The sequence below is a fragment of the Danio rerio genome, chromosome 1 (assembly GCF_052040795.2).
Source record: "Danio rerio strain M-AB ecotype USA chromosome 1, GRCz13ab, whole genome shotgun sequence".
Classification (NCBI taxonomy): Eukaryota; Metazoa; Chordata; class Actinopteri; order Cypriniformes; family Danionidae; genus Danio; species Danio rerio.
In genome coordinates, this window is record NC_141021.1 from 7,302,501 (window position 1) to 7,324,730 (window position 22,230).

General features: G+C 34.8%; 1 long non-coding RNA gene across 2 annotated transcripts in view; it reads left to right on the forward strand.

Annotated features, from left to right (window-relative positions):
- The window catches only part of LOC147846660 (uncharacterized), a 37,469-nt gene that overhangs the window by 9,385 nt on the left and 5,854 nt on the right, over positions 1–22,230 (forward strand). For both annotated transcript variants that reach the window (XR_015476150.1, XR_015476151.1), the window contains exons 2-4: positions 1,622–1,737; positions 3,156–3,279; positions 11,439–11,632. This is a non-coding gene — a long non-coding RNA (uncharacterized LOC147846660). The remainder of the gene's footprint in view (positions 1–1,621; positions 1,738–3,155; positions 3,280–11,438; positions 11,633–22,230) is intronic.

Here is a 22,230-nt window from a genome sequence, read left to right on the forward strand (position 1 = left end):
CCTGTCAGTCACACGAGATCCACCAATAGCAAACCACTTTTCAAGATTTAAAATAAGTCCCGTGCTCAACATATGTGAATCTAAAATTAGTCCACCCAAATGTATACAGTATGTTAGGGGAAAAAATTAAATAAAAATGTAAAAAGAGCAAAATTCAAGAGAAACAAAAAAATTTGTAAAATATTAATGTAATTTTGTTTTGTATTTTTTTCCAATATTTCGCATGAATTGAAATGTATTATCTTTATACTTCCAAAGACGTTCAGTGACTAAATTATTATTTATTAAATATATTAATAGATATATCCATTTAATAAATCTGTTTTATTTAAATGTACCAAAATGTATGACTTATATTCACTGATAAATTAATAAATCTTTGGATAAAAGCGTCTGCTAAATGTAAATGTAAATCTATTTATTTTCAAAATGGGGTGTACTCAATTATGTTGAGCACTTATGGATTTTAACCGTATCATTTTTTCATTATTAAAAACACAGAATTTTTTTTACAGCATAGCACAGTCTGTATTCAAACATATTTCAACATTTGCATTACATAAATAGCTTCATATGGCTTTTCTGAACTGGTAAACTTACTTGTTTCTCAACTACACTGCCAAACAAATGGCTAATTTAGTTCATCCAGTTTATTTATAGCGCATGTTTTTGGACTGTGGGGGAATCCGGAGCACCTGAAGGAAACCCACGCCAACACGGGAGAACGTGCAAACTCCAAACAGAAATGCCAACTGGCCCAGCTGGGACTTGAACCGGCGACCTCCTTGCTGTGAGGCGACAGTGCTAACCACTGATCCACCGTGCCATGTTTTTTTTTTTTTTTCACGTTATTTAAATCCCTGAAACATTCCCGGATATTCAGCTGTATCTAAAATCCGATTAAATGCTGTGTGTAGATGTCGGTGCGGCCAGTTGTGTGAGGCAGGAATTAAATTTCACACAGCGGACACAGGTGTTTGGAAACCACATTGAATTATTCAGTAAAAAAAAGAAGGATTGTTTATTCAGTACGCTTCTGTTCACCTTAAACAATTTGTTATAAATCCCCCCCCAAAAAAACACACAACCTGCAATAGATCAAAACAACAATGAAGCTAATATTGTTTTTCATGGCACTGTTGTTGAAGCATAATATCATTTTACCGCTCTCGGCAAAGTATTCATTTCACGCTTATAACCTCGGTCTGTAGTGTTTTAATTGATTGGGCTTGATTAAACGGCTTGTTTCGATTGCAAGTTGCAAGCTGCTAGACAGTAAGCATCATTTCATAGCACACTCAATGAGTTCATGGAAAGGCCAACGGAGAAAGAATGAGACCCGGGTTTTGGTTGAAGAAAAGCTGTTTATCTTTTCCTTATTGTGAAATAATGCTCTCAGGAGAAATAGAAGCCTGCTAGAAAAAAAAAATTGCTTGCTCAAACAAATGATTGTTTTATGCTGTTCATACATTGCTTTATATACAAAGTTTGCCTGCAAGTAAGAGGGATTATTAGGGACATATTGATAGTTGCCTCTTTTTAAAATGATCATGAATGTAAGAAGGTACACCATCTGGATGAGTCTGTTCTACAAGGCTCTTCTTTGTTCCCTTCCTTATAGGTCCCGGTGTTCAAGTGAAATATATCATTGTCTGTTCCCCGGGATCAAAGTGATATAGGAAAGCAAGCTCTAAGTCATCCCTCATTCTGGAATACTCTTCAGTCTGAACTGAAAAGGTCTGAGCTCATCCCGATTTAATAATTTCACTCTTTTCTGCATAACAACCAACAACAGTCCATTTCTCAATGTTTGTGTTTTTAACTTATTGTAATGTGGTATAGCTGAATAACTAAACTGTATTTTTTTTTTGTAAGACACAAGTCTTGTGCTGCAGGCCTCTTGGCCAGGTCAGGCCAGGTTGTTAAATAAAGAATATATACAGTATAAATACAGTATAAATCGCAGTGACGCAGTAGGTAGTGCTGTCGTAAAACAGATGCTGGAATAGTTGACGGTTCATTCCGCTGTGGTGCCTGCTGATAAATAAGAGACTAAGCCGAAGGAAAATGAAAGAATGTGTGGAAACCTGCATTTTTTACACTGAACTAGTGTTCTAGAACTAGAGCTCCATACAATTTATTCATGTTGACCCAACACAAATCATTTAAGTTACCTCAAGAAGTTTGTTGTTTTAACTCATTTTAATTAAGTAGTTTGAACAAGCAGCAAAAGTAATTTTCTGAGTGTACACTACAAAACAAAAAATATGAGCAAGTGTATGGTTAGTGCGTCGACACATGCACACCAGTGCTCACGGCGACCCGAGGTTTTTTACTTTGTTAAAAAAAGAAAAATATATACAGTATAAATCGAGTACTGTTCGATTCCGCCTCGCAGTGCCAATCCGTTCCTTCTCTCTGCTCCCCATGCTTTCCTGTCAATTCTCTACTGTCCTATCAAATAAAGGTGAAAACCCCTAAAAAATAATTATTAAAAAGGAAAAAAAAAAAAAAAAAAATATATATATATATATATATATATATATATATATATATATATATATATATATATATATATATATATATATACATACACATAAATATATATATATATATATATATATATATATATATATATATATATATATACATATATATATATATATATAAATATATATATATATATATATATATATATATATATATATATATATGTGTGTGTGTGTGTGTGAGTAAGTACTGACAACAAAGGTTTGTTATCTGATATTTAAACTTATTTTAATAGGTTAATCATGTTTTTTTTATGTTATGTTCATATTTTGAGTCAGTTTGATTGACCTACTAAAAGTTAAGATGACTAGACAAGTTCATTTCATTCCACTTATAAATTTAAGGCAGCACAATATTTTCTTTACAGCGTAGCACAACACTGCAGACATTTTGCATTCAGTGCGTATTGCGCAAAACCATTAAGTATGGCATTTCTACAATATACAAAGTGTATTGTGGGTTAGAAGGATCATGTATCAAAGATACCTTTGTTACCATCGTTCACCAGTCCTTCCTGTTTTGGGTGGAACTGTGCAGTTTGTTCTCTGTGAACTTTTGAAGCAAAGGGAACAGGTCATTTTAATACACTGTCTGTCTGTTTATAGAAAAACCAGCTTCCTTTATTTGATCTTATGGAGAGGAGATTTGCACCAGACTCGACTTCCCCATGATGCAGTTCTGCTCTTCTTATCAAACCACAGTTAAACTGAAATAAAACACACTTCCCAGGTCAGTGAAACTAAATGATGAGGTACAAGATGTCAAGAGTCAAAATTATTAGCCCTCCTGTCAAAGGTTTTTTCTTCAAACATTATGTTTAACAGAGCAAGGATTTTTTTCACAGTATTTCCTATAAAAAAATTCTTCTGGAGAAAGTCTTATTTGTTTTATTTCGGCTAGAATTAAAGAAGTTTTTCATTTTTAAAAAAACCATGTTAAGGTCGATAATTTTAGCCCCCTTTAACCAATATTTTATTTTGATTGTCTTGCTTATTAACCTTGCCTAATTAACCTAGTAAAGCCTTTAAATGTCACTTTAAGCTGTATAGAAGTGTCTTGAAAAATATCTAGTCAAATATTATTTACTGTCATCATGGCAAAGATAAAATAAATCAGTTATTAGAAATGAGTAATTAAAATGTTTTATGTTGATAAAATCTGCTCTCCGTTAAGCAGAAATTGGGGGAAAATAAACAGGGGGGGCTAATAATTCAGGAGGGCTAATAGTGCAGACTTCAACTGTATGTTTGTTCATCGTGTAAATTCTTCATGCATGCATGCGCTCCAGTTCCCTGCATTAGTTTGCATAAACATGATTGCATTGCACTTTACGTGGGTGTATTTAATTGCATCTAGTGCCTATATCAGAACAAACAAATCAAACTGATTGCATTTTCTGGGGTTACCGTAACCATTTTTAAAAACTTGATATCTTTGAGGACATTGTCTTGGCTGTATTTCATTCTCATCAACACATCTGCCCAGAATCCATAATTTGATCCATGACATATTGTTTTCTTATTTTTTAGTGTTACTTTTTTTTTTTTTTTTTTTGGCTAGGATAACAAAGAAAAAATTAAATTTAAATAAAAAATATTATTTATTTATTTATTTATTTATTTATTTATTTATTTATTTATTCATTCATTTAAAATTGATTAGATCAATATTATTAGCTCCTTAATATATTTTACTTAGTTTGGCTTTGGGGGAAAAGTAAAAAAAAAAAACTTTAATTAATTAATTAATTTATTTATTTATTTATAAATTAAATAAATTAATAAATTAATCAATTTAATTATTTCTTTCTTTCTTTGTTTGTTTATTTATTTATAATTGGTTAGATCAATATTATTATCCCCTTAATCATTTTAATTTAGTTTGGCTGGGAAAAAACATAAATAAATAAATAAAATTCTTTCTTTTATATTATAATATTAAATAATATTATATTATTAGCCCTTCAATAATTCTTAATTATTTACAGAACAAACAATTGACCAATGACTTATTAAATTATTTTACATATTAGGCCTTTAAGGCGTGCCAGTTTAAGTTGAATACTAGTGTCGTACAAAATAAGACTAAGACATAAAGATAAATTAGTTAGTAAAAATTTGTTATTAAAACTAATATTTTCAAAAGTGTTTTTACCTTTAAAAAAAAAAAATATATATATATATATATATATATATATATATATATATATATATATATATATATATATATATATATATATATATATATATATATATATATATATATATAAATACACACACACACACACACACACACACACACATACAAATACATACATAGACACAAACCAAACATAGTGCTTTAACATTGTGCACATCTAAACAAAGACAAAAATAAAGATGAAAAAAATGAAGATAACATCAGTACAATTAGTTTTGGCTTTGGAAGTAATTTATGAATGGACACCACATGGTAGTGAACTTGGAATTAAATTAAGTCTTACTTTTTCCATACTAAGAAAATGCAACAAATTATTGGCCCACAGTTTAAAAGATGGGGGAAATGGCTGTTTCCAATAGAATCAAGCGTCATGCCAAAAGAGAAGGCAATGTAGTCCAATTCACTTTTTGACACGTTATTTTCATTTACAATACCAATGATAGCAGTTAATCTGATAACACTTTCCTCAGTTTCTGACAATTATAGCATAGAAAAGATATAACATTTAACTCAAACAGATATGTAATAAATGAATCCAAAGAATTTGGGAATTTCAAGCATTTTTATGTCCTTATCAAAGTTTAATATAATGTTTACTATTCAACTATTAATAATGCAATTTTTCTGGAATAACACTTATTTTCAGTTACAACAAATGACAATTTAATCATTATATTTATGAACAAAAAAACTTTAATGACGATTTTAGAAATGCATGCAGAGAATAAATCAAATATTAACATTTCACTTATACTTTAGACCTTTAAACACCTAATAAAATCAGTAGTAGATTTAGAGAAACTTTGAAGTCGTCCTTTTTTAATTATTATTTACATTATCATTCAAAGGTTTGGTGTTATCTTCAGAAAATGCTATTTTATTTGAATAAAAGAAAAGAAAAGAAAAATGTGAAATATTTACAACTTAAATAACTATTCCAACCAATTCCTATTTAATTTTAATCTTGTATTGGCATTTTCATATATTCATTTTAATTTTAATTACAGCATCATTACTTATTACAGTCTTATGATGTCCTCTCTATATTTGTCATCATATAAAATACAGACTACACTTTTTGTTGTTGTTTTTAAAGGTCCTCCGTGGGTTCTCATGGGCAGCTGTGGCAGTTCTCTGTTCCTTTAATCACTAACTCACGAACAAAGCATCTTTTAAGCTATGAAAACAGCCTTCAACCATGTCTACAAACAGACAAAACAAAGCCCTCTCTGTTCATTAAAGAGACTAGTTAGGTGTATTCAGGTCATACGTAGGCCCACTTCAGTGACCTCATAAAAGTAATTACAGCACAAACATCATTACTTTAATAGCCGAATATAATCTTCCTTGATTACTACCTTCTTCATTGGGAACAAAAGTCGACCAGTAAAAATAAAAATCTAAGTGCAAAGGTTTAGTGTAGACCTTACAAGGAAGGGTAGAATTGCCTGTTCCTCATAGACATTTAAAACAATGCCAGAGCGGATGCCTAAATCGAAAATGAAAATGTAACTTGTTAATAAAATGTTAATAATGTGAAAATGTGATGTAAAGGCATCAACGATACTCCAAAAGTTGTTGCCCCTTCCAAGATCAAACATGTTAAACTTTGACCCCTTTGACCAATGAGCCTTCATATGGTTAAAGCAATGGTTCTCAAAGTGGGGGTCGGGGCCCCCCCGAGGGGTCGCGGGACAATGAAGGGGGGTCGACTGGTGGTTCTATTTATTTTTATTAAACCATAAGAATTACCATATTTTATCCATGACCTTCTGAAGAGAAAAAAATAGTCGTTTATACCATATATAGTTACTATAGTAGCTTATAGTTACTACTTCTATTAGATTGCAACCCCTGGGGTAATTGCATTGTATTAAAGACACAGCAATAGCGTCAGATGCAGCAGATTTCATAACACCTGGTTAAACTTTGTGGCCCATTTACAGCTCTCATACATAAAAAAAAAATAAATTAAAAGAAGAATAGACTTGGGTCCATTGGTGTGTGTGTGCCATTGCATGCAAGGTTTCTGTATTTATAACCAGTGGATATTGGGGGTCACGAGTCACTGGCATTGTCATTTTGGGGGTCGCGGCCTGAAAAGTTTGGGAACCCCTGGGTTAAAGGACTGATTAAGGCAGTTTAATCCGTTTGCGCCGCATCAAAACATTCTCCACCAATCAGATTGGCACTTTTGTTCACGTGCAAGGAGCTGCTGAAGTTACAGTAAACAGCACTTGGAGGCGCTCAGGTGCAAAACTATCAAAGAGAGCACACATTGAAGAAGATGCCCAGAAGCGATATGAACGTGGAGCTGCTTATTGCACTGGTAATCAATAATCATTTCTTCATCGCTAGAGCTACGACTTGAAACATCCATGCTTGTTCGAGTCACCAGTAACACCAGAAGCTTTTTTAAAAAAAAAAAAAAAAAAGCATGTCAACTTTCTTCTTCTTCCTCTATGTTATAAGCAGGTGTCAGAAGCTTAAAGTTGTGTAGCGCCATCTAACGTCAAAGAGTGATTTGGCGTACTCCTCTGCTCAGTGAAAATCGATTAGGTTTGAATCTGGAAAAGTGTCTTAAAAAATGCTGATGATAAACGCAAAACGAAAAGCACCCCGGTGTGTACGAGCCTTTAGACTTCAAGTTTAAAACTACATCGGTATTGTTTTAAATAACATACTGGTGGTGTGGAAACGTATTTTTAACCTGGGTTGCCATTAAATAAAAAAAGAAAAGAAATTAATAAAGTAAGCCACAACCTAAAAAACAACAGATTTTATGTTTGTTTGTTTTCAATATTTACAAAAATATAATTCAAAACCATTTAAAAAGCAGAATTTGGTGGAATAAGCCTTATTTTCAACGACAGTTTATTTTATGTTTAATATTCTGGCACATTTTTATTTTTTAATTTCTCTTTAGCAATATTAGCCTGTCTAGGAGGTTGATTGGTGAATCACAGCTGAGTATTGAATCCCTGTACAGTAGGCAGCTTTTACAGATTGCCCAGAACATTAGTAGCTGTAGCTCTCATCCTCTATCTGAGGAGTTTAACCTACTCCGTTGGGGTCGAGAATTGAGATACTTTTTAGTAGGACACAACATGACAGCAATAAAAAATATATATCTTTAGCAATATTAGCCTACAGGTTTGAAGCGACGTGACTGTGAACAGAATTATTATTGTTTTTATTAACCCTACTGGTTGCCTGAAAACAGTTGTGTAACCTGCCTTGCTGAAAAATTAAAATAAAATGAGCCACGACCTAAAATCTTCACACATTGGCAGACACTAAGGCAGAAGCGCTAGCATTAGCGCAGATGTACACCTGTGCCTAATGGATCAAATTAGCGGATTGTCACAAATCTTTCCTCGCCTCGCTAGCATACATCTCGCACGCTCTGCAATTTCCGCTACATTTGGGAAGCAGCTTAATTAAAGTTCATTATGACATGCTAACGCTAGGAACAAATCCTGTGATGAAAAACTACGGCAATTCCGGAGTGAGCACGACGCTTCTAATTTCCCGCCTAATTGCTGCAAATGTCTAACAGCGATTTGGGCAATTATGAGGTACATTTCGAACAAAAGCAAACAGGGTGGAGGTAATACCGCTAATAACAGGAATTGGCTTGGTGAGGTTGTGATGAACTTAAATTGAGGGGATTGTGGAGCCGAGGGAACAGCTGGCTGGCGTGAAAACTCGCTGCTTTAATATGACTGTATGGCACTGTTCATTTATCACAATGAAAAACACTGTTGGAGAGTGCAACACATGCCCACCACGTTCAGAGAGAATGCGCTACGCTAATACATGCTTCGGCTTTTTGCAGCCAGCTGGACGCTTAGCACTGTCTTGCTAGCTTAATTCATTTACCAGTCCTCACAGAGATGCACTAATGTTGACTTCTCTTCTAATGGCTCTTTTGAACTGTTTGGATGGCGTAAAGTGAAAATTATTAAATTGAGATTTTCAGTGTACGAGAAAATCATTCTCTCTTTTTCCAGTTTTAATTTAAAATGCAGATCATTGAAACAGCCATATTGACAGTCAGATTAGCGGTCTGTCAGTGCGATTGTTCATCTTTTCATCCCTATGATGGGTCAGGCATAATCAAGGCAATTATAGGATGGGTCAGTGGTCACCATCAAAACAATTAAGCTTCGATTAAAGAATCACATCCGTGAAGAAAGATTGAAGAAAAAAAGATCCGCTTGAGATCCAAATCGCACTGTTGAAGAATTTGCTGATCATTACTTATCTGTCTATATGTTATTTAGTCTATCTTTCTATCTATCTATCTATCTATCTATCTATCTATCTATCTATCTATCTATCTATCTATCTATCTATCTATCTATCTATCTATCTATCTATCTATCTTTCTATCTATCTATCTATCTATCTATCTATCTATCTATCTATCATCTATCTATCACTAATTTCAATCCATGTCCTTCCATTTATCCATCTATCCATCCGTCCGTCCATCCGTCCGTCCGTCCGTCTGTCTGTCTATCCAACCATCCATTATTCAGTTCTTTTATCTATCCATCCTTCTATCTTTCTATCATCTATCTATCTATCTATCTATCTATCTATCTATCTATCTATCTATCTATCTATCTATCTATCTATCTATCTATCTATCTGTCTGTCTATCTATCTATCATCTATCAATCTATCTATCTATCTATTTTTCAGTTCATCCATTATTCAGTCCATCTGTCCATCTATTCTTCAGTCCATCCATCCATCCATCCATCCATCCATCCATCCATCCATCCATCCATCCATCCATCCATCCATCCATCCATCCATCCATCATCTATCTATCTATCTATCTATCTATCTATCTATCTATCTATCTATCTATCTATCTATCTATCTATCTATCTATTTTTCAGTTCATCCATTATTCAGTCCATCTGTCCATCTATTCCTCATTCCATCCATCCATCCATCCATCCATCTATCCATTCTTCAGTCCATCCATCCATCCATCCATTCTTCAGGATGTCCATCCATCTATCCATCCCTATCTACTTGTGTTATTTATTGGCTAATTTGCATGAATTTGTTCAATCTGTTTTATAAATTTTAAAGCGATTTGCTCATTCCCTAATGACGGTTCGGTTTAGGGGTGGAGTTTAGTGCCACGCCTCCTTTTAAAAATCTTACATTTTCATATGACTGAATAGTTACATTTTCTCGTGAGATCGGGCTGTGTAACCCTCTGCTGGTAATCAGGTTTAACAGAGCCCTGAGTCTCATCATATTACTGTGTTCACATTCTTTTTTTCTTAGGGCTGCCTATGAACCCTGCAACAATTTCACTGAGAGGAGTTTAACAGTCTTCAGCCACTCTCTGTCTGACCTCAGAGTCATAGGCGGTCAAAGAAAAACAACAATAACAAAAGCAAACAGAAACACTGGCTGAGCAGAATATTCTTTCGTTACACTCCATATTTTCCAAATCATGAATTAAACAATAGTTACTCGGGTATTCTTTGCAAGGAATTTAATTTTTTTTTTTTTTTTGCTTTTACACTGTTAAAAGTAATTAGTTGCTTTACTTAAAGGTATAGTTAACCCCACTCCCCCACCCCCAAAAAAAGAAAAAAACAATTCTGCCCTTATTTACTTACCCTTTACTTGTTTAAAACACATTTGAGTTTCTTTCTTCTGTTGACCACCTATAATAAGATAATTTGAAGAATGATGTGTTTTTACTCATTGACTTCCATGGTATTTTTTAAATGAAAGTTAATGGGTACCATAACCTAACATTTTTCTAAATATCTTATTTTCTGTTCAACTGAGGAAAGGAACTAAAGGTTTAAACCCACATGATGAAGAGTAAATGGAGGTAATTTTTATTTTTGGTTGAGTTGACATAAAAGCGACAAGTTGACTTTACACTGTTAAAAAATGCTGGGTGCCATCAAATTCCCAACACAAATCTATTAAGCTAGCTTAACTGTTTTTACAAATTTAAGTGAACTGAACATAAAGCAATTACAAAACGTAGCCCTATAAACATTTCTGGAAATTGTGAAGTATGTAGCTAGAAGTACATATGGTTTCATTTAGTATTTTTAAATAACCACTATGGGGCGGTATGGCGCCATTCCAATTCGCGCTAACCAGCTGACCTCTGTTTGGACGGCTTTCCTGCTGTTTCCAGTTTGTCCCGTTAGCTCGGCATGTAAGTCCTGGCACATATTTGGCGGTCTCCAGAAATGTATATAGAGGTGCGTTTTCAGAATGAGCCTAGGTTGAGCAATTAAGTTGTCCCAAAAACAAACTCAAGAATTGTGCCGATTTAGCTCAATTTAAATATATATTTTTAAGTGTAGCTAAAAAAACGGAGTAAACCCATTGTAATTTGGAACTGTCAAGTTGACTGCCCATAGTTAAATTACCTAATAATTTAAAGACAACACGGTTACTCTCTTTAAGTATAGCATTTTTTACAGTGTAATATTATTACTGATTTGCACAAATATCAACAGATGGACTCTCGCAAAGAATAAAAAAAGACTTATTATTGATGAGGCTAAGCTATTTAAACCACGAAAACGTGTTCACACACACAAATCCCTCAGCCTTCAGACACATCAAAAGAAAAGTTGTATTGACAGAGATTATGAGACCGACGTGCTCCTTCTTTGTTTCAACAGTCGGATCGCATCCCTGATCTAGGAGCCGCTGGCATGACACGAACTCTAGCCTCGGTCTTTGAAGTGCTGCTTCAGAAATGACCCCGAATGTGCTGAGCGTTCAAAGCAATGGTATGGAAGATTTCGCTTGACTTCTATAGTGAAAGGAAGAAAAGTAGCATGAGGGTCTTGGGAGAAACCGGAAGGAAAGAGGGGTAAGAAAAGCTTCAAAGAACGAGAGAGTCTTTATGAAAGGATAGAGGAAAAGTGTGAGGCCGGCTTTAAGTGAATGTTGCTCAATTGTCTCTAGATAAAAGAAGCTAGGTGAGGCTTTAACCTGCGTATTCTTTTCAATTGTTGTGTTCAGATTAGTTCCACTGTTACCACTTATGACGCATATTGCAAGTATTTTGAGGTGCATTATGAAAACAAATTCATTCAGCTAGGATGAGCTTTGAGAGGAATTGGTATAATTGCATGGATGTTGTGCAGGAAGAAAATTAAGCCCAACGATTGTTGCTTTGCCATGTAGTGCATCTAGACATTTAGTAAATATACTTGATCATTTATTTATAATAATCAATATCATAATAATCATCAGATTTAAGCTGAGAAAATTATGCAAACCTTCAATTGGTTAAATAAAGCAAAGGTTATGTGCATTCAAGTTAATAAAAAATAATAAAACAATACATGTATTTTTGGTGGCTCGGTGGTTAGCACTCTCGCCTCACAGTAAAAAGGTTGCAGGTTCGAGTCCTGGCTGGGTGGGTTGGCATTTCTGTGTGGAGTCCAAAGACAAGCGCTGTAGGTGAATTGAATACGCTAAATTGCCCATAGTGTATTATTAGTTATTTCTGTTTTTTGGTATAAGATTGCAGAAGAATGGTTTGACTAGAATGTACAGTTTTTTACCATCATGCTGATAACTTTTTAGTCACTCGGAAGAACTACAGTTCAAACCGCTGTGGTTAAAAGCCATTCCTAAACTACCAAGCAAAAAGGTTAATTTAGAGCCCTGTTAAGTAAAGTGTTTACCGTTAAGCACTTTAACAGTTAAGAGGTTAAGATTTCCTTATTTTTTTATTTAAGGCACCACAACAGCTATTACAATCAATATTGATAAAATAAATATATTTTATTTGAATATCTTGTATTTTTTACATTACATTTATGATAATTTTAAAAAATCATTTATTTGCATAACTTCACATTTTATTCTCCTTTTTACCCCCCTATAATCTTGTTTAATTTCTTATTTTTCCCCATGCACTTTATTATATACATTGGCAATGTCTTTACTCTGGAAGGAAATATCTGATTTATTTATTTAGTTTTCCATCATTTTTGTGCTAAACAAGTTACATTATGATTAATTTCTCTCACATTTAATAGAATACATTTATAAAACAATCAGTTTTTCCCTAAATCCCCTAAATTGAGCTGTATTTGCATGACTTGTATGATGGTGGAAGTACCAAAATGGCAAGAGACGAAGCGATTTTCCTTAAAGGGACTTTAAATACAATAAAAGTATGTGTGCAAATCTCATTACACTCAAAGAGAAGGCAAAATAACTTCCTTTTAGGTTTGTTCTGCCTCACGAAATAGTAGAAAGCAAGATTAAAGCGGCCTAGATGGGTTCATTCGGATCTATTATATGAAATAATCTCTTTATCATAAAGCAAGAATAATTCTGGGCAGAAATAACCTTTCCTTCCGTCTCTGTTTGAAGTGTTTTTCCAAACCGCAGCAAAGACAAAGTAGCTCATTTTCTCAGGCAGGGAAAGTCTGTCTTGCCCTCTGTATCCCGTTCCCCAACAACAGATCAATTAGAATTGAGTTGCAGTAAGCGGGATGTATTGATCTATGATCATAATTTCCATAAATGCCATGAGTCCAGAGGCACAATTGATCCAGGCCAGACTCGAGCCATTTTGTCTATATATGAGCATTATTTGCATTCGAATGGGAGTCACCACGGCCGTAAGCTGGACAAACAGTCTGGCATTAAGATTGTGGGAACTTATAGTGGTTTAAAACATTTTATGTATATATTCATAGTGATTGTGCTACATTTCATTAGTGTTAAACCTGTTGGAAGAGTACCAAAAAAAAACTGTAAATTCTGACTTTGGTTACAGCAGACAGAGGATTATTAGTGCTGTTTTTTCACCTACTGCTGTTTTTACTGCACAATTCCCATTGAAAATGATCGATAACCCTTCGGATGCAATGATGTATTTTCAGCTTACATTATTGTGAGAGAATGCACTGAAATGTCAAGATCTTTTGGAAGTGATGTTTTTGAAATGTCACCAGGGGGTTTAATAAAATGATAACTTTTCTTATATTCTGGTTTTAGAGCTCATGACCAATTTTGCCAAATGAAAGAAAATATTCAAAAAATTCTGTAAAAAAAAAAAAAAAAAATATATATATATATATATATATATATATATATATATATATATATATATATATATATATATATATATATATATATTATTCTTATAAATAATAAAAAATATATGTATTTATTTATTACTTTCAAAAACACCTCACGGTGTATATATAATAAGGGGGGCTAATAAATCTGACTTCAACTGTATATATATAAATACCCAGAGATGGGTTGCAGCTGGAAGGGAATCTACTGCGTATAACATATGCTGGATAAGTTGGCGGTTCATTCCACTGTGGCGACCCCAGATTAATAAAGGGGCTAAGCCGAATGAATATATATATATATATATATATATATATATATATATATATATATATATATATATATATATATATATATATATATATATATATATATTTATTTATTTATTATTTTTTTAATATATATATATATATATATACATATATATATATATATATATATATATATATATATATATATATATATATATATATATATATATATATAAAGAGATATTATATTTTTTTATATTTTTTATATTATGTTTTAATATATATTATATTGGCCCCTTTAAGCTATATATTTTTTTCGATAGAGAACAAACTATTATGTTTAGAAATGTGTTGAAAAAATCTTCTCTCCCTTAAACAGAAATTGGGGAAAAAATAAACAGGGGGGCTAAAAATCCAGGTGGGCTAATAATTCTGACTTCACACTATATATATACTGTTCACATTAATACAACCTATTTTAACCAATTTTTAACAAATGAGTTTAATAGTAAAATTGTGTTTAACTAAAAGATAAAACTACAGTACCCATGATGATTTGCAAAAAAATCCACCAATCAGTGAAACACAATAAGCATGCCAAAAGTCTTTACTGTAGCTGTATAATTGTTTTTAAACTCTCAAAACATATAATAATGCAATACACCTAAAATATATTGTTTTTATAGAAACAATTGTTAACTTTAAAACTACTATTTGTATATATTCTCTGTGAATTTAATTAGTTGTGATTTACAATGCTTTGTGTAATTGCAAACTGCATGAAACTGGTGGAAGTGAAAGGGTTTTTAGAGATGAATGTTTTAGATGGAAAGTCAACCATAACCACACACACACACACACACACACACATTATAAAAACATTATTATAAACACTCTTCACTCTTGTTGTGCTGATTAATATTAATCGTGACCCTGTTTCCACATCTACAAAGGAAATCAATAAATGTACAGTTTCGCACAGCGCTGGTGTGTGAAAACACAAGCCCAAAAGGTCAGCAGCCAGTCACTCCACGGCCGGGTAGCTAAAATCTCACTTCAAGGCTTCAGAGCAAACAGAACATTATTGTCAGAGATCCGTCTTTTTACAGCTCTGGAGGGAACTGTGGGATTGAACCTGAAAGGCATCTGTTTGACTTAAGCTACACAGTGCCACCTATAGATAAAGAAATTTATACACACATGCACAAACACACACCTTTATTTGTGTTACTGTGAGGACATTCCATAAGTTTCCATTGTTTTTATACTATAAAGACTGTATTTTTATTCCCTTACCCCTTGCTGATTTACTTACTGAAAAAATCTCATGTATAATATAAGCCAGGGGTTCTCAAAGTGGGGGTCGGGACCCCTCGAGGGGTCGCGGGACAATGAAGGGGGGTCGCCTAGTGATTTAAAAAAATCTATTTATTATTATTAAATCATATAAGAATGACTATATTTTATCCATAACCTACAGAAGAGAAAAAATATAGTCGTTTATAATTACTATATAGTTACTATAGTAGCTTATAGTTACTGGTTCTATTGGATTGCGACCCCAGTGGTAATTACATTATATTAAAGACACAGCAATAGCGTCAGATGCAGCAGATTGATTTTATAACACCAGGTTAAAGTTTCTGGCCCATTTACCGCACTGACATTAAACGAAGAATATCCCTGGGTGTTTTGGTGTGTGTGTGACATTGCATGCAAGGTTTCTGTATTCATAGCCAGGATATTGGGGGTCACGAGTCACTGGCATCGTCATATTGGGGTTCGCAGGCTGAAAAGTTTGGGAACCCCTGATATAAGCCTTTTAAAGTCTCCTTGTAATATCTGCCGTCACAATCACACACACACACACACACAAACACACACTTTTAATGCTACCTTTGTGGGGACTTTCTATAGAAATTATGATTTTTACTGTACAGACTGATGCTCCAAATGATCCGCCAGAGATCGCTATCGGCTGGTAATCACATTTAATGACTCGATCGTTACTCGCTGATCTGGCCTGTCTGATGATCCGATTGCAAGTGTTTGTGTTAGTTGAAGATGAGCTAAATATTTGAATAGCCTTGCATGTATTTAGGTCTTTTTTCATATGAGAATTGAAAGTTCTCAATTCAATTCTATTCATCTTTATTTGTAAAGATTGTGTCCAAGCAGCTTGATAGAAGATTATAGTGAATTAAAACAGTGTAGTTTAGTTTTTAGAGTTTAAGTTTAGTTCAGTTTAGATTAGCTCAGTTCAGTTTAGTGTGTTTTAACATTCACTGCTGAGAGTCCAGAAGAGCAAATCCATCTATGCGCAGCTCTACAAGTTCCGAACTCTGCAAGCCAGTGATGACACCGACGAGGAAAAACTTCACCAATGGGCCTTGAGAGAAACCTGGCTCAGTTGGGCACGACCATTTCTCATATGGCCAAATGTCTTGTGGATGCCTTCTGAAAGTTCTGTGTTTTTTGACAATATTGCAAGTTCACTAAAAGCTGGCTGGAAATATTAGATCAATTTAAAAAAATTAAATAAAAATGCTCTTTTTTCACATTGCTATAAACAGTAGTTTTTAAGCCTCATCCTTTTGTCATGGAATTATAGGTGTGCATTTTAACTTCTTATGTATGTCGACTCACAGCAAGAAGGTCGCTGATTCGAGCCTCGGCTAGGTCAGTTGGCATTTCTGTGTGGAGTTTGCATGTTCTCCACGCATCTGTGTGGGTTTCCTCCGGGTGCTCCAGTTTCCCCCACAAATCCAAAGACATGTGGTACAGGTGAATTGGGTGGGCTTAATTGTCCGTAGTGTACGAGTGTGTGTGTGTGAATGTTTCCCAGAGATGGGTTGCGGCTGGAAGGGCATCCGCTGTGTAAAAACGTGCTGGATAAGTTGGCGTTTCATTCCGCTGTGGCGACCCCGGATTAATAAAGGGACTAAGCCGAAATGAAAATGAATGAATGAATGAATTTTGAGAGGAGCATGTGCTTATGATTGATAGCAGCTGGTCCTCATTAGCTAACGCATAATTCACCAATCAGATGATTCCTAAATCACTATAAATACCCTGAGTATCTTACTTTAGCCATCTTCATTTTGAAGAATACCTTCCACCCCTAATCCTCCCCTTTCCTTGTCAGGGCAGCACGGAGGCCCAATGGTTAGCATTATTGCCTCACAGAAAGAATGTCCCTGGCTCAGATCTTACCTGGCCAAGAAGGCATTTCTATGTGGCGTTTGCATGTTCTCCTCGTGTTTACGTGTGTTTTCCCCGGGCTCTCCGGTTTCCTCCCACAGCCCAAAAACATGTAACATAAGTAAATTGACTAAACTAAATTGACATCATAGACAAGTGTTGAATTAAGCACACACTCTCCATAGCTATTCATAATCTACATTTACCATTATCAAGCAGGGGAGTTCTCGAGACCTACCTGAACTCAGACACTTCTCTCGCCCTGCAACGGGGGGAGCAGGCTCGAGGATCTCATGAGCTCAGGGCTCTCTCAGCATGCCAAAACATGCTTTATAATCAATCCTCAGCTAAGGGCGAACTCTTGAAATAAGTGTATAATATAAGTATATAATATAAATACATCTCTTCCAAAACTATGTGTTCTTCATACCCAAATATCCAAAACATACTGATTTTAGAGTTTTTGGGACTGTAGAAGAAACTACCCAGTGTTCTTCTGCAAGACAAATGCATTTTATATTACCTCTAGAGGGGCAAATGTTGCATAGTTTAGCTTTAACATTAGGAATTTGTTCAAATGACTAACCCCAAAGACAACAATACTGATGTTTGATAAACAGCCCTAATTATTTGTGAGCTCTGCGCCTAGTTAACAACTATTTTCCCTAGTCTCTGGCTAATGTGACACAGACAAACTGCCCTCCTCTGTCCCCTGCTGTGGAGTTCAGTGGGGATAAAGAACCGAACGCTCGAGCTCATTAACCAGACTGTTTTTATGGCATCGCCCTCTTGAGTTTTACTCAGTGTCACACTACAATACAGCACAGTAGCTATATGTTTCTGTCCTAAGATGCAAATTTTGGGCAAAACTGAAATATTGCATAAAACATTTGTGAATAAAGCAGAGTTTCCATCCAATGAGTCAAACAAAATCGTCCATTCTTGAAAAACGAGTGCCTAATATCAAAAAGAAAAATGGAATTTGCTGCGTTAAGACAAGCCAATGTGTGTATATAATCAATTACTCAGAAGATGAAATGCAATGAACGCGCGTATTTGGAGATACACGCTGTGGTACCAGACAGCTGAAGTTTAGTATAGGAAAGATGACTTAATTACCGCCAAAAACAAGGTAAATGTCGTTTGATGTCAACAGTGACTTGAGTCGTAAAAAAATTGTATCTCAAAAGTTATTATGGATTATTGCTTGCTAGCAAGCATCACAAAAGTGTTGTAATCGCATTTCATGTAAAGGGTAAAGATTTTCTCTGGACCATTTTACATGTAGAATTTAGCCTACATTTTACCAATATGACCCACATATATTGCGTGCTGGATCCAAATTAGAGGTGTCTATTTTTGCAATATGACGTCAAACTGAGGCAAATTATGGAAGCTTTTAGGTTAGCTTTACAAACAAGGGCAATTTGGTTATGACGTTTTACACAGTATCACACTACAATACAGCACAGTATCTACATGCTTCCATCCAAAGATGCAAATTATTGGCAAAACTGAAATATTGCATAAAACATTTGCAAATGAAGCAGAGTTTTCATTCAATAAGTCAAAATCATCCATTCTTGAAAAACGAGTGCAGAATATAAAAAAAATTGAATTTGCTGCGTTAAGACAAGCTAATATGGGTATTTTGTTTGTATATAATCCATTACTCAGAAGACGAAATACAATTAATGCGCATATTTGGAGATACAAGACCTAGAACTAGTGACATTCTTGCTATGAGGCGACAGCACTACCTACTGCGCCACCGCGTCGCCCCAATATTCAGCAGCCCTAGTTCATTCTCATAGATATATACATTAGATGTTGCCTACCCTGTTGTTGTCTATTGGAAGGATTGCGTCAATAGAGCCGCCATGTTGGAACAGGGTAACGCACTTTTGAAATGAATGCGGGACCAAGGTACAGTGGAGGACTGTGGCCATCCAAAGCCAGAGATATACACATATACACATATATCTATGATCGGGAGTTTTCCTGGATGTTAGTATGTAATTTTTTTTTCTGATTACGTAAATTTTTCATCACTTTTCTACATTGATGGATCAGTGACCGCACGGGCATTCCTGACAAAAAGCTTGTGTTTGTGTGTACAGAAATGTACTATTCACCCTCCCAGTTAAATCTGATCTAATCATGTCCTGAAACACACATCCTCTCCTGCTTTCATTTCTCATACTGACGGAGGGAGCGATTCGTTTGTGAATAAATCTCCGTTATGAACGACTCGGTCACTAGCCGACAATAATGCATGTTTCTGGCAGCGCAGCATCTCATTGTCATATTTCTTTTGCATTGTTTGCTGATTTTATTCAACAAAACTAGCATAAGCCTAGTGTTTAGTGCGAGTTGGAGCTGCTTTGCCTTATGGTGAATGCAGTAAGTGACTGTTATCATCAATATTGTTACCTGTTTAGCACAAAAGTTCAGAACATTCAAAAACAGAAAAAAACTGAATCTTACCTATGAATTGTTCTGCCTTTGTGCTTTGTTTTCTTTGTTTGCTCGTTACTAGACCCGTAGACAGCGCTAAAGTCCCGCATCTTCACGTAATAACACTGTCTTGACTAGTGCGGTTGAATGACATTTGTCCTGGGAGCACTGTACCAATGTGGCGGCGCTATTGACGCATGCTCAGGGTCCCTATGCGATATCTAGTGTATATATCTATGGTTTATTCTACTCAGTTAAGCATGAACGTTTTTTTATGCATACTCATAATTCAAGCTTTTTTATGCAAAATTCGGACCTTGCTTATGGTTGTAAAATTACAACCTTTCAAGCATTTCCAGTTTGTTTACAAACCCTGGTGTTGATTTATCAAAGAGGAAGCTATAATGAGATTTACCAAAGCAAACGCAGATAAACCAGAAAATATATCTTGTGCGTGTCCCGGGGGGTTCAATTACTGCAGAATGACACGATCAGACATGATGGATAACTGGCTACAGCTAAATGTGTTTGGAGTGCAACTTCACAAACAGTAATGCAGTGAAATGAGGGAATGCGTAATTGCTTTTGTGCATAAATGCGTCTGAATGTGCATGCGCAGGATGCACGTGAGACTGCTTTTTCGGATTCGGAATTACCAAATTACCGCCAGTCATTATTTCTTTCACTGTCACTGAGCATTAGCCCATTTCCCATCTCTACGGCATTACCTGGATTGAAAAATGGTAATGAAGACGCATAATGAAGAGAGCTAATATCCTGCGGTCAATAAGACAACCTAATAAAGGCAGTGGATGTCCATCTATGTGCCGTGGTACCAGACAGCTGAAGTTTATTATCGGAAAGATGACTGAATTACCTCCTCAAAACAAGGTAAATGTCATTTGATGACAACAGTGACTTGAGTCTTAAAGCCTTGTTGTATCTCAAAAGATATTATGGATCATTGCTAGCTAGCTGGTATCACTATAGGGTTATGTTGTGTTTGTATTTCATGTAAAGGGTAAAAATTTCTCTGGACCATTTTACATGTAGAATTTAGCCAACATTTTACCAATATGACCCACACATCTATTGTGTGATGGATCCAATTTATAGGTGTCCGTGTTTAAAATATGAGATCAAACTTACTACAAGTTGATCATGTGTCTAATCCTGCTTTATGTCTTCTCAATGATGATACTACTTTCTGTACAAGTACACTAAAGAAGAGAATGCTGTTTGCTGGTTTTACAGCTGCAAAGAAGGCAATCATACAAAATTGGTTTTCTCTGCACATGTGTGCAAAAACATTTTGGATTCATAGCCTCCTTAAAATAGTGACTTGTGAAGCTGCAATAGCACAAATTAATAAGGCTAGACCCAGTACAATTGATGCATAGCAATGCTTTACTTTCAGCATTTTGGACTATCTAAAGAAATGACAATGTAAAGTTGTTGTTTTTTCTCGATGTAAATCTTTCAGATTGAAAATTGTTGATACGTCTGTTGCTTCCCCTCCCCTGTTTGTTTGTTTTTATGTCTTTTTGTTTTGTTAATCTAGAGTCAATAAAGCGTTGATCACAAAAAAATAAAATAAGAGAGAGGTCAAACTGAGGCAAATTATGGAAGCCTTTAGGCTGGTTTTACAAATAAGGGCATTTTGGTTATACTCCACGTCCTAACAACAAGCGACACTACAAGATTCCAGCAACATGCACTTCATCTGCCTGCCCTGCACCAAATGTGATGCAGCATGGGCCAGGATATGATTCTGATGGTTTGATAACCAGGACTGGAGTGGGACTCCTTTTCAGCCCTGGAATTTCAAGCCTCAGACCGGTCCACCTCAGTTTAAGACAGACTATATTAAAATAATGTCATTTCCAATTCGGTTTATCATGACACTATCCCGTCTTTTTCAAGGAAACAGCTGCTTGAGAACTTTAAATGTTTTTCATAAATATGAGAACATTAAAAAGTAGCTAAATCTCTGACACTATTCTTAAAAACATCACAAAGTCCTTTCCTGCAATATCTGAATATATAATCTGTGCAAAATTCTTTCACAGAATATCACACAAAAAACAAAATCACACAAAAAATACAAATAAAATATGTACACCTACTTAAGTAACCCAATCAGTATTATATTTCTTAACACTAAAAACGAAAAAATTAATAAAAAAATTAATTACTCAGGTGGGGTTCAAACTTGTGTCTGCAGCATTGTAACGCAACGTGCTGACCACTGGACCACAACGGCACTGTTATGACAGTGCATACAACTCTTAACCACAGCATTACCTTCTATTGATGGCTTAATCTTTTTCTCCCCTTTTTAGATCTCTGATCAAGTTATGTCTATTTTTGTCTATATGTCTATGTTTATTAATGTAGTGAATCATCTGATTTTCATTGAGCAGGTGTAATATTCATTAATATTAATTGTTCGAAT